Consider the following 11,264-nt stretch of genomic DNA (forward strand, 5'->3'; position numbering starts at 1 on the left):
TCTGTTGAATGGTGCGGTGTTGGGGGGTGGGGGGTGGTCGGTGGGCATTAGAATTAAGTCATTAGGCTACACTTTTCTGAATCATTTAGATTTTTCTGGGAAGCGCAGATGGTTCGCCATCTAGGAGGAGCAGACTATACACTGGGAGGACTGAGCACCTTTTCCTGAGGTCAATAAATAATCAGAAGACAAGAGAAAGCCTATGGTCGAGGGTGAGACAGGGGTCAACTTGTCACAGCTCTCCCTCTCTCTCTCGGAGTCTGCTGCTCCAAGAGTGCTGGGATTTAAGGAAGCAAATCATTCCCCCTCACCTCCAGCTCATCCACACCTCCATCCCCAACTGGTCACCCAATGCAAGCACAATGGACTGAATGGCCTCATTCAGCACCATAGCGATCCTGTGATTCTGAGATCGATCCAACAGCTGGCCACACTGATTGAGCATCTCGGGGGGGAAAAGCCAGGATGGTGGCTGTGTTGCTGAACTGTGCAGAGTAGGGACCCAGTGTTGGATTCTTGACACTTGGGGAAATAAAATCAGCCCTTTGGATTCGTGACCAAACTTCTTCTGCAACACGCAATAGTACTTGTGGTGGAGTCTAGGAGTAGAAGGCATAATCTGAGATTAAGAAGGCTCACATTCAAAACAGGGATGAGAAGGAATTATTTTATCATAGAATTATCAAATCCCTACAGTGTGGAAACAGGCCCTTCAGCCCAACAAGTCCACACTAACCCTCAGTCATCTCACGCAGACCCATTCCCCTATAACCCAACTAATGTACACATCCCTGAACACTACGGACAATTTATTATGGCCAATCCACCCTAACCTGCACATTTTTGGACTGTGGGAGGAAACCAGAGCACCCAATGGAAATCCACGCAGACACAGGGAGAATATGCAAACTCCACATAGACAGTCACCTGAGGCTGGAATTGAACCCAGGGTCCCTGATGCTGTGAGGCAGCAGTGCTAACCACTGAGCCACCGTGTTGCCCCTTTTCTACCTGAGGTAGTGAATCTATGGAATTATTTACCACAGAGTGCTGTGTTGTTCAGTAATAATCAAGGCCAAGACAGATTTTTAATCAGTAAAGGAATCAAGGGTTTTGGAGATCTTTGTTTCTTCATTTCTTCTTTATTTCTTCATTTTTTTCTGTTTTTATAGTTGATGTTTTGGTTTATTTTTGTGTGTTAAAATTACGTTGGAGAGTGGCAACACTATACAAAATTTTTCACTGTATTTTGTGTCAAAATACACAGGACAATAAATAGACCAAGATCAAACAAGAGAGTGGAGTTGAGAATGAGCTGTGATCACATTGAATTGCAGAGCAGACTCGATGGAGCGAATGGCCTGTTTCTGCTCTGACATTTGATGGTTCCCAGGGAGTAAATTTCAGCTCACTTCACAAGGGGTCATTAAGAGAAGCAGAAGAGGCATAAATCCCTACCATAAATCCACCTGGAATTTGGGGCAAACTATTAATCATATTGCCCAGCAGCAGTATTGGAAATGAATCAGTCAGGCTGGGTTCTCCTTTTAAGCAGAATGAGGTTAAAGTAGAGTTTTATTCCACTCGACACCAGCCTTGGTGTTCACTGGGTTACAACAAAAAGAAACCAAATAGTTCCTCAGAGGAACATTCAATTGCATACGCCCAAAGCTTTCAGACAGTGTGAAATGTCCGGGGTTTTAGGGAAATTTGCAGCAAATGGATACTCCCTTTCATTGCCTGGGGTACAGAACAAGATTAGTTCAGTTAACCAAGTGGCTGGGCATTACCATATTTATTGGTGTGGAAAGCACAGGGGGACGATTCTAGAATGCCTTTGACAAGGTGGCGCGTAGCAGACTGCTAACTAAGATAAGAGCCCATGGTGTCAGGGGCAGGGTATTGGCATGGATAGAGGATCAGCCGACTGGCAGAAAGCAGGGAGTGGGGAGAAAGGGGTCTTTTTCAGGATGGAAGCTGGTAACTAGTGGAGTTCCACAGGGGTCTGTGTTGGAACCACAACTATTCACGTTATATTTAACGATCTGGATGAAGGAACTGAGGGTACTGTTGCTAAGCTCGCAGACAGCACAGAGGTAGATGGAGGGACAGATTGTGTTCAGGATGCGGGAAGGCTGCAGAAGGATTTGGATGGGCTAGGAGAGTGGGCAATTGGACGGATTTGATCACAGGGAAGGTGGGCTGTGGGCTGTGGGCTGTGGAGGAAGTGACTTTGTTGAGAATGTGTCTCTTCATTTCTCTCCCGCTGTGTGGCTGCAAAATTACACCTAGGATTTCAGCACGAGGGGGCTGTCTTGGAACCACACAGCACCCAGCTCTTACCCAAATGCTCCATGCCAGCCGGTGCTCGGTGAGGGTTTTATGCATTAATGATCTGGACAAAGGAACTGAGGGCACTGTTGCTAAGTTTGCAGGTGGCACAGAGGTAGGTGGAGGGGCAGGTAGTGTTGAGGAAGTGGGGAGGCTACAGAAGGACTTGGATAGGCTAGGCGAGTGGGCAAAGGAATGGCAGATGCAATACATTACCAAGTGGATGAAACATTATCAGGGATATGCAGGAATGTAGAGCTGAGGTTAAAATCAGATCAGCCATGATCTTGTTGAATGGCAGAGCAGTCTTGAAGGGCTGAATGGCCTACTCTTATTCCTTGTTGGAATGTTCTTTGTCACAAAACCCCTCTGCCACCTTATTTCCCTTCTCCAATTTCCCCTTCACGTTCACATAGCACAGTTGTTTTCTCTCCACAGCTTCTGGTGGAGACATTGAGCATTTAAACAGTTTTGCGATCGGAATGCTGAAGCTGGCGTTGCAGTTATTGCTCGTCCCGATTTGCCCTGGGCGCTGAGCTGCCACCCTGAACCCCTGTAGTTTGTGACAAGATCCTTCAGAAACACTCAGCCAGGAAGAGGTGGCTGGTCATTCCGAGCTGCAGATTCATAGGAGACGAAGCACAGAACTGATATAAAAACAATCTCACAGGCAGAACAAGGCTGCAGGAATGTTAACCTTCATCGACTTTCATTCTTTTGAGATGCTAGCACCGAGTGATATCCAAAAATATCTAATTCGCATGGATTTGGAGGGGGCTGAGAAATGGCTTGCGTTTATATAAGCTGCCATAGTCCCACACATAGAGAGAGACAGACACAGAGGGACACACACACACATACAAAACTAGTGGTGGTTTAACCTGAGGACCTCCACTTCTCAATGCGCAGCAAGGTTAAGGAGGTAGCACCAAGGTATCTTCAGGGACAACAGCAATTAAACCTGTGTTGTTGTTATCGCTCTGTATTACAAACCAGTCATCCAGTCATCTGAACTGAGCTCACCAATTGTGACCAACATCTCTCTCTCAGGCTTGCTGCGTTTCTCCAGTGAAACTCAGTGCAAGCTGGAACAACAGCATCTCACTTTCTGCTTGGGAACACTGCAGCCCTCCAGACTCAACATGGCGTTCAATAATTTTAGGGCCTGGACACTCTCTTCCATGTCCATTACCAACCTGCACCACCTTAGGCCTTGTCGTCACATGGGCTGCTTTCAGCACAGCCAATCCATTTGCACCCATTCATAGTCCCCATTAGCAGCTTTTCTTTCTCCCTGGCTTACCATTATCCATCCCTTTGTCTGCCTGTCTTCTTCTCCTTCTGGGCTCTGTCTCCATCTATCTTGTCACTCAACCATCAGCCCCATTACCCACCTCCCACTCCCAACAGTGCCAACTCCTATCTATAGAATATGTATCATCTTTTCCTAGCTACTAATAATTTTGACAAAGGGTCACTGGACCTGAAACATTAACTCTGCCTTTTCTCTCCACTGATGCTGCCTGACCTGCTGTGTTTTTTTTGATTAATTTCTGTTTTTATTGAGCTGACTGACCCCAACTTGTATAGAGCCTGCTTCAATCACATCGTATCCTAAAGCACTTTCGAACAAATTAAGTACGTTTGATGTGTCTTCACTTTTGCAACAACAGAAACACAGCCACCAATTTGCACAAAGCAAGCTCCTACAAACAGCAATGAGATAATGACAGATAACTTATTTGTTAGTGATGTTGATTATGTATTAACAACCACAAGGAAACTTGAAATAACTTATAAGGTAATGCATTTTATCCACTGTAATGGACCTGACCAAACCCCCTCAAAATATATGAAGAAGATAACCTAGACCAGAACTTTTTCTTATTTTAAAGGCAAGATATGGGCCAAATGCTGGCAAACGGGACAAAATTTTTTAGGATATCTGGTTGGCATGGACGAGTTGGGTCTGTTTCCATGCTGTACATCTGTATGACTCTAAGATCTAAGATTTTGGATGCAATTTAATTGGTCAAACTACCAGTCTTGAAGTAAAACATACCTTATTCATACACAGAGATAGTAGGAACTGCTGATGCTAGAGTCTGAGATAACAAGGTGTAGAGCTGAATGAACACAGCAGGCCAAGCAGCATCAGAGGAGCAGGAAAGCTGACGTTTCGGGTCTGGACCCTTTCTGAAGGGTCACTTTCTGAAGAAGGGTCCAGGTTTCATTTTCTGAAGAAGGATCCAGACCCGAAACGTGAACTTTCCTGCTCCTCTGATGCTGCCTGGCCTGCTGTGTTCATCCAGCTCTACGCGTTGTTACCCCTTTATTCGTACACGATAGGTAAAATACAACAAAAGAAAGAAGAAATTGAAGTAAATCTATTGGAAAACTTAACAGAATTATGGATTATTTAACTACTAAACAGTAACTGATCCAAAATATTAACATCTTGGCAAAAGCAAACTCAGAAAAACAGATTGTCTCATATGCAACTCCAGCAGCAGGAAAAGAACCCCCAGCTTTTAGCCGTAACAGAGAGAGGAAAAGTAGCTTCCACATCCAGCTTCAAGACCCCAGCAGAAACTGACACTGAGAAACTAAAATTAAAAATCCTGGCACTGTGGGAACCTGACCCACCCATTCAGGCTGTTTCTATTGTTCCAACTTAGACAAATGCCAATGCGTCACAAGCTGCTTACAATCGACAACTCGGTACTTCTGCCTTAAAACCACTCTTCAAAAATAAACAAGACAAAATACACTTCTTCAAGCCATATTATCGTTATTGCAATTTCCTGTAAGCCTCAGAAACTTTGTCAATAAGTGAAACTCCATGGAAGAAAATGAAAGGCGGATGCTAAAAATTCCAGATACAGACCATGAAACAAATGAAGAGGTGTTTGAAATTGCAGGGGCAGAAAAAGAATTCGAAAGAGTGACATTCAGAAAATAAATTGTCAGTATTTTGGCCATTTGGTCAGTATACAAAAATCTCTTCCAGACAGCAAGGTGGAGAGAGCAACAAAAGGGGTGGACTCAGGAGTAATTAGATGACAAATGTCACAAAGTGGTTACAGACAGTGGCTATGTAAGGTTTATACAAAACAGACAGGTTTGACAAACCATCTCCTGGCAGCTGTAACTATAAGCAGCAGCAATGTTCCAGCGAAGTGATGCTGTGTGTAACTATAACTTAAGTTATCCATGTAACTACTTATTTTCACATCTCCAGCTCTTCCTTTTTGGAGGGGTAAGAGTTTTGTCTGTCATCTTTCTTGGAAGTTGCCAGTCAGCTTTTGCTGGTTTCAGGTTAGCCAGCACAAGAGCATTAGAAACAGGAGTAGGCCATTCAGCCCTTTGAATGTGCTGTACCATTCAACCAGATCAAGGCGGATCTGCCTCAATGACATATTTCTGTACTATCCCCTTATCTCTTGGTGTCTTTAATATTTGGAATCTATCCATCGCTGACTTGAACATACCCAATGGCCGAGTCTCCATACCTGGAGAATTCCAAAGTTTCAACCCTCTTCAAATTCATCCCCCACTCAGTCCAATATGAGCTACTTCATATTATGAGATTGCGTCCCTGGTTCTGAACGCATCCCCTAGCCAGGGAAAAACAGCTTTCTAGAATCTACCACATTGAGGCATGTAAGAATTTTGTAAGCTTCACTGAGACCACCTCTCTCTGAACCGGGGTCACTGCCTAAGGGTACAGGGAAGGCCATTTAGGACTAGAGTCATAGAGTAATACATCATGGAAGCAGGCTCTTCGGCCCAAACTGGTCCATGCTGACAATGGTGCCCACTCAACTAGTTCCAACTGCCCGCATTTGGTCCATATCCCTCTAAGCCCTTCTCATCCATGAAACTATCTAAATGGTTGTCAAATGTTGCTACTTTACCTGCCTCGACCACTTTCTCTGGCAACTCATTCCATATACACACCACTCTCTGCATGAAGAAGTTGCCCCTCAGGACCTTTTCAAACCTTTCCTCTCTCACCTTAAACCTATGCCTTCTAGTTTTCAATTCCCCATCCCTGGGAAAAAGACTACATGCGTTCATCCTATCTACGCGCCACATGATTTTATACACCTCAATAAGGTCAACCCTCATTCTCCTACGTTCCAAGGAATAAATTCCTATCCTGGCCAACCTCTCCCAGTAACTCAGGCCTCCTAGTCCTGGCAACATCCTCGTAAATCTTCTTTGTACTTTCCGGTTTAACTATGTCTTTCCTATAACAGGATGACCAAAATTGTACACAATACTCCAGGTTCGGCCCCACCAACGACTTATACAACCATTACCTAATGTCCCAACTCCTATACTCAATGCTTCAGATTTAGTTGTCAGGGCGAAAGGGATCAAAGAGGGATCAAAGAGAGAAAACGGGCACAGGATACTGAGTTGGATGATCAGCCATGATCATATTGAATGGCCTACTGCTGCTTCTGTATGTTCCATGTGGGAGGACTCTGCTAGAGAATTGGAACCTCTACAGGTTGTATGTTATGAGCTGCCTGTGCTGCATGCAAAACAAAACTTTTCACTGTAGTTAGGTACATGTGATAATAATAAATCAAATCAAATCAGCCCAGAGCATGCTGCTCTGTAGCCTGACCATCATGTACAGATTATTAGTAATGATGTGGAGGTTGGACTGGGGCGGATAAAGTCAGAAGTCACACGACACCAGGTTATAGTCTAACAGGTTCATTTAAAACTCGCAAGCTTTTGGAGCCACCTGATGAAGGAGCAGCGCTCTAAAAGCTTGTGATTTTAAATGAACCTGTTGGACTATAACCTGGTGTTGTGTGACTTCTGTGATTGTTGGTATACGTTGTTTCTGAATCTGGCCTGAGCTTGCATGAAGGCCCAGTGTGCCTACAATAAGAACACATTGCAACAAGAACTCACTCAACAAATTGTTTTCATAAATTCTCAGTAAAGGTTGTCCTCCAAGCTGATTCCTAATACTGCAGTGTAACATAAGTAGTTTTATATCTTTCTCAACTTGACGCAATCGCTTTCCTCCTCTTAACACACAGATCTTTTATGGTACCGCTTTAAAATATCTTCAACTCATTCTGCATGGTTATAAAGATCATACATTTGATACGTTTGTCACTTTACAATTGCTTAGTGACTCCAAGACAGAAGGGTTCTGAAATGCCTGTGTTACAGTTTTAAATGGGACGGAATGCTGAGGGAAATGTGCTCATTAAACAAAGCAATTAGTATTTCTCTGCTGGTAAGCCTGAAATTCATTAAATATCCTCAAATGGTCAAACATTGATTGCAATTTGTTTAGCCACATCTCTCCACGCTATTTATTTTCAATTATCTAGCTGAGCCATAAATGAATGATATCAAAAGTAAGTAACAGAAGATCTCGCACAGAATTCCCTGAGTTCATTCTCGGAGTGCTGGAATGCTCTCGTTTCATTATCACTCCTGATCTCCCAACATTTCCAATTTAAACATTTAATCCTCAAAGTTAGAGCCTTCCTCGCCTCGCCCCTCCAAATCCGCTGCGATTTCCTGTAGCCGATAATATGCCCCTCACCACTCCCCTCTACCAAGCCCGCTGTTCTCCTCCAATCCTGCCCTTTTCTGATTCACTGCACATTAAGGAGAATTTGTGGCTCAGTAAATAGTGCACCAGCCTCTGGGCCAGGCACTTCAGGTTCAAGTCCCACTTTCAAGACAGGGAAAGTGCGTCCATCCTGGAAAAGCACTTGGTGTCATGTCTGTGGCAACCAGGCAGTCTATACCTCTTGCTGCTACTCTTTATGACTTAAGAACCAATGTGTAGGAGTAGGCCATTCAGCCCATCAACCCCATGATCATAGACAACAAGGTGCAGGGCTGGATGAACACAGCAGGCCAAGCAGCATCATAGGAGCAGAGAGGCTGACGTTTCGGGCCTAGACCCTTCATCAGAAAAGGGGGAGGGGAAGGGGGTTTTGAAATAAATAGGGAGAGAGTGGGAGGCGGATAGAAGAGGGATAGAGGAGAGGAAACAAACAGGTCGAAGAGGCGGGGATGGGGTCAGTAGAGGTGAGTGTAGGTAGGGAGTTAGGAAGGGGATAGGTCAGTCTCCAGCATCTGCAGTTCCTACTATCTCTGAACCCCATGATCATGGCTGGTTGAACTCTTCAATGCCTTTTACTCACATTACCAAATTTTTTTTTTATTATTCATTCATAGGTTGTGGCTGTCACTGTCTAGGCCAGTATTCATTGCCCATCCCTTAACAGACAACCACATCGCTGTGGGTCTGGAGTCACATGTAGGCCAGACCAGATGAGAATAGCAGTTTCCTTCCCAAAAGGATTTAGTGAGCCAGATGGGTTTTTCCAACAATCAACAATGGATTCATGGTCATCATTAGACTCTTAATTCCAGATTATTTTCTTATTAAATTCAAATTCCACCATCTGCCAATAGCAGGATTCAAACCATGTCCCCAGAACATTAGTTGGGTCTCTGGATTAACAGTCCAACAATAATACCATTAACCTATCACCTTCCTTATTAATAACCCAGTTAATCACTGATAATCAGAAATCTATCAATTTCTGACTTAAATAAAATCAAAAAATTGAGTTTCCATAGCCCTCTGAGGTAGAGAATTCCAAAGATTCACAATCCTCTGATTAAAATTGTTTCTCCTCACGTTGGACCTAAGTAACATTTTTAAATTGTGCCCCTTGGTTTTAGATTTCCCATTCGGGAGAATCCAAGGTGAGTTGGTAAATGGATACAGAAGCGCCTTGGCTATAGAAGACAGAGGGTAGCTTTGGAGCTTTTCCTGACTGGAGGCCTGTGACCAATAGTGTTCCGCAATTATCAGTACTGGGACCTCTGTTCTTTGCAATACGTATAAATGATTTAGATAAAAATGTAAGTTAACATATTAGTAAGTTTGCAGATAACATAATAGCTGGAGGAGTTGTAGATAGTGAGGAAGGTTGGCAGGATATAGAACAGCTGAAAAGTTGGGCAGATAAATGGCAGGTGGAGTTTAATCTGGACAAGTGTGAGGTTATGGATTTTGGGAGGTTAAATGCAAGAGAAAAGTGTGCAGTAAATGGCAGGACCCTTAGGAGCATTGATATACAGAGGGATGTTGGGGTCCAAGATCATAGTTCGCTGCAAGAGGCAACACAAGTGGATAAGGTGGCAAAGAAAACATATGGCATGCTTACCTTCACTGTTCAGGGCATTAAATATAAAAGTTGGCAAGTCATGTTGCAGCTATATAAAACGTTATTTAGGCCATATTTTGAAGTAGTGTTTGAAGTTCTGGTCCCCACACGATAGCAAGGATGTGAAGGCTATTAAGAGAGGCCAAAAGATCAAGGGTTACGGGGAGAAAGCAGGAGAATGGGGTTGAGGAACTTATCAACCATGATTGAATGGCGGAGCAGACTCGATGGGCCGAATGGCCTAATTTCTGCTCCTATGTCTTATGGTCTTATGGTCTTATTTTTGCCAGGCGGTTAGCTGTAAGGAGAGTTTGGACAAACGTGGATTGTTTTTGCTAGAGTGTAAGAGACTGAAGGGCAACCAATTGAAGTATCTAAAATTATGAGGGGCATGGATAGGATGGATAGTTGGTTTCTGTTCCTCAGGGTAGAATTGTCAAATACTAGGGACATAAGTTTAAGGTGAGAAGGGGAAAGTTTTTTAAATAGAAGGTGGAGGGTTTCTAGAATGCACTGCCAGGGGAGGTGGTAGAAGCAGATATGATAGCATTGTTTAAGAGTTATTTAGACAGAGGCATGAACAGGGCAGGAAATAGAGGGATACGGACCATGTGCAGGCAGTTAGGATGAGTTTAGAATGGCATCATGGTCAGCACAGACATGGTGGGCCGAAGGGCCTGTTTTTACGCTGTACTTTTCTATATTCTTGACTGACAGCGGCTCAGGCAGTGGATGTTGCTGAGCTCTACCCATTTATCCTCTACAGGTTCCTTCAGTGGGTAAAACAGTATTGGAGGATGAATGAGGACCTCAGTTGGCCCCAAAGGCCCAGCAAGTAGATGATCTGCCTAATGCATTCCCCACTCCCTGTAATCTCGGGAATAGGAATATCCAGGGAGGGGATGGGAGAAACTCCCCTCCCTCGAAATACACCAGCAAGGGCTGGGGACCTAGAAGTGAGAGCCATAAAATCCAGCCCATAATATCAAAATTACCTATATGGTTGCTGAACATCATGAACCATGGACAGTGGTAGCTGGTCTGGAGTTCCATACTGTCAGTGTGGGATGGGTGGGAGGATGACTGAAGGAATGTGAAGTCAACGGATGAGAGATAACAAGATGTAGAGCCGGATGAACGCAGCAGGCCAAGCAGCATCAGAGGAGCAGGAAGGCTGATGTTTCGGGCCTGGACCCTTCTTCAGAAAAGAAGAGAAAGGATGAGAAAGGATAGTCAATTTAGCTCAGTTTGAATTTCCAAATGCACCAACATTGGCTTGGACGCCATCTTCAGTCAAACAGGTGACAGGAAGTGACATCAGTAAGACTGTTAAGAAACCAATCAGGACTGCAATGGACTGAGCAGAGTTCAGCAACACCACATATCATTCACAGAGGTCAAGGCCAGCAGGAACCAGTGATTGTAACGAGTTGGACCCTCATAGAATATGAGTTACCTGATTGGGGCTGTTGGTCTGGTCCAATCAGGGAGCCCTGTCTGACATAAAAGAGTGAATGGCAGGGCTATTGGGCCACTGAATGCCTCACTCAGTGAGAGGCAGTGCTATTGTCAAAGTCTATGCATTTATAAAATAAGGGTGATTGGTGATGGGATGCCAGCCTGTGAAGAGTTAGTTCACATGAAAGCTGCTAGCAGAAGGAAAGATATTGAATTGAATTGAATTAGTTTTATTATCCTGTGCAC

Source organism: Rhincodon typus, chromosome 21 (assembly GCF_021869965.1).
Source record: "Rhincodon typus isolate 14 chromosome 21, sRhiTyp1.1, whole genome shotgun sequence".
Classification (NCBI taxonomy): domain Eukaryota; kingdom Metazoa; phylum Chordata; class Chondrichthyes; order Orectolobiformes; family Rhincodontidae; genus Rhincodon; species Rhincodon typus.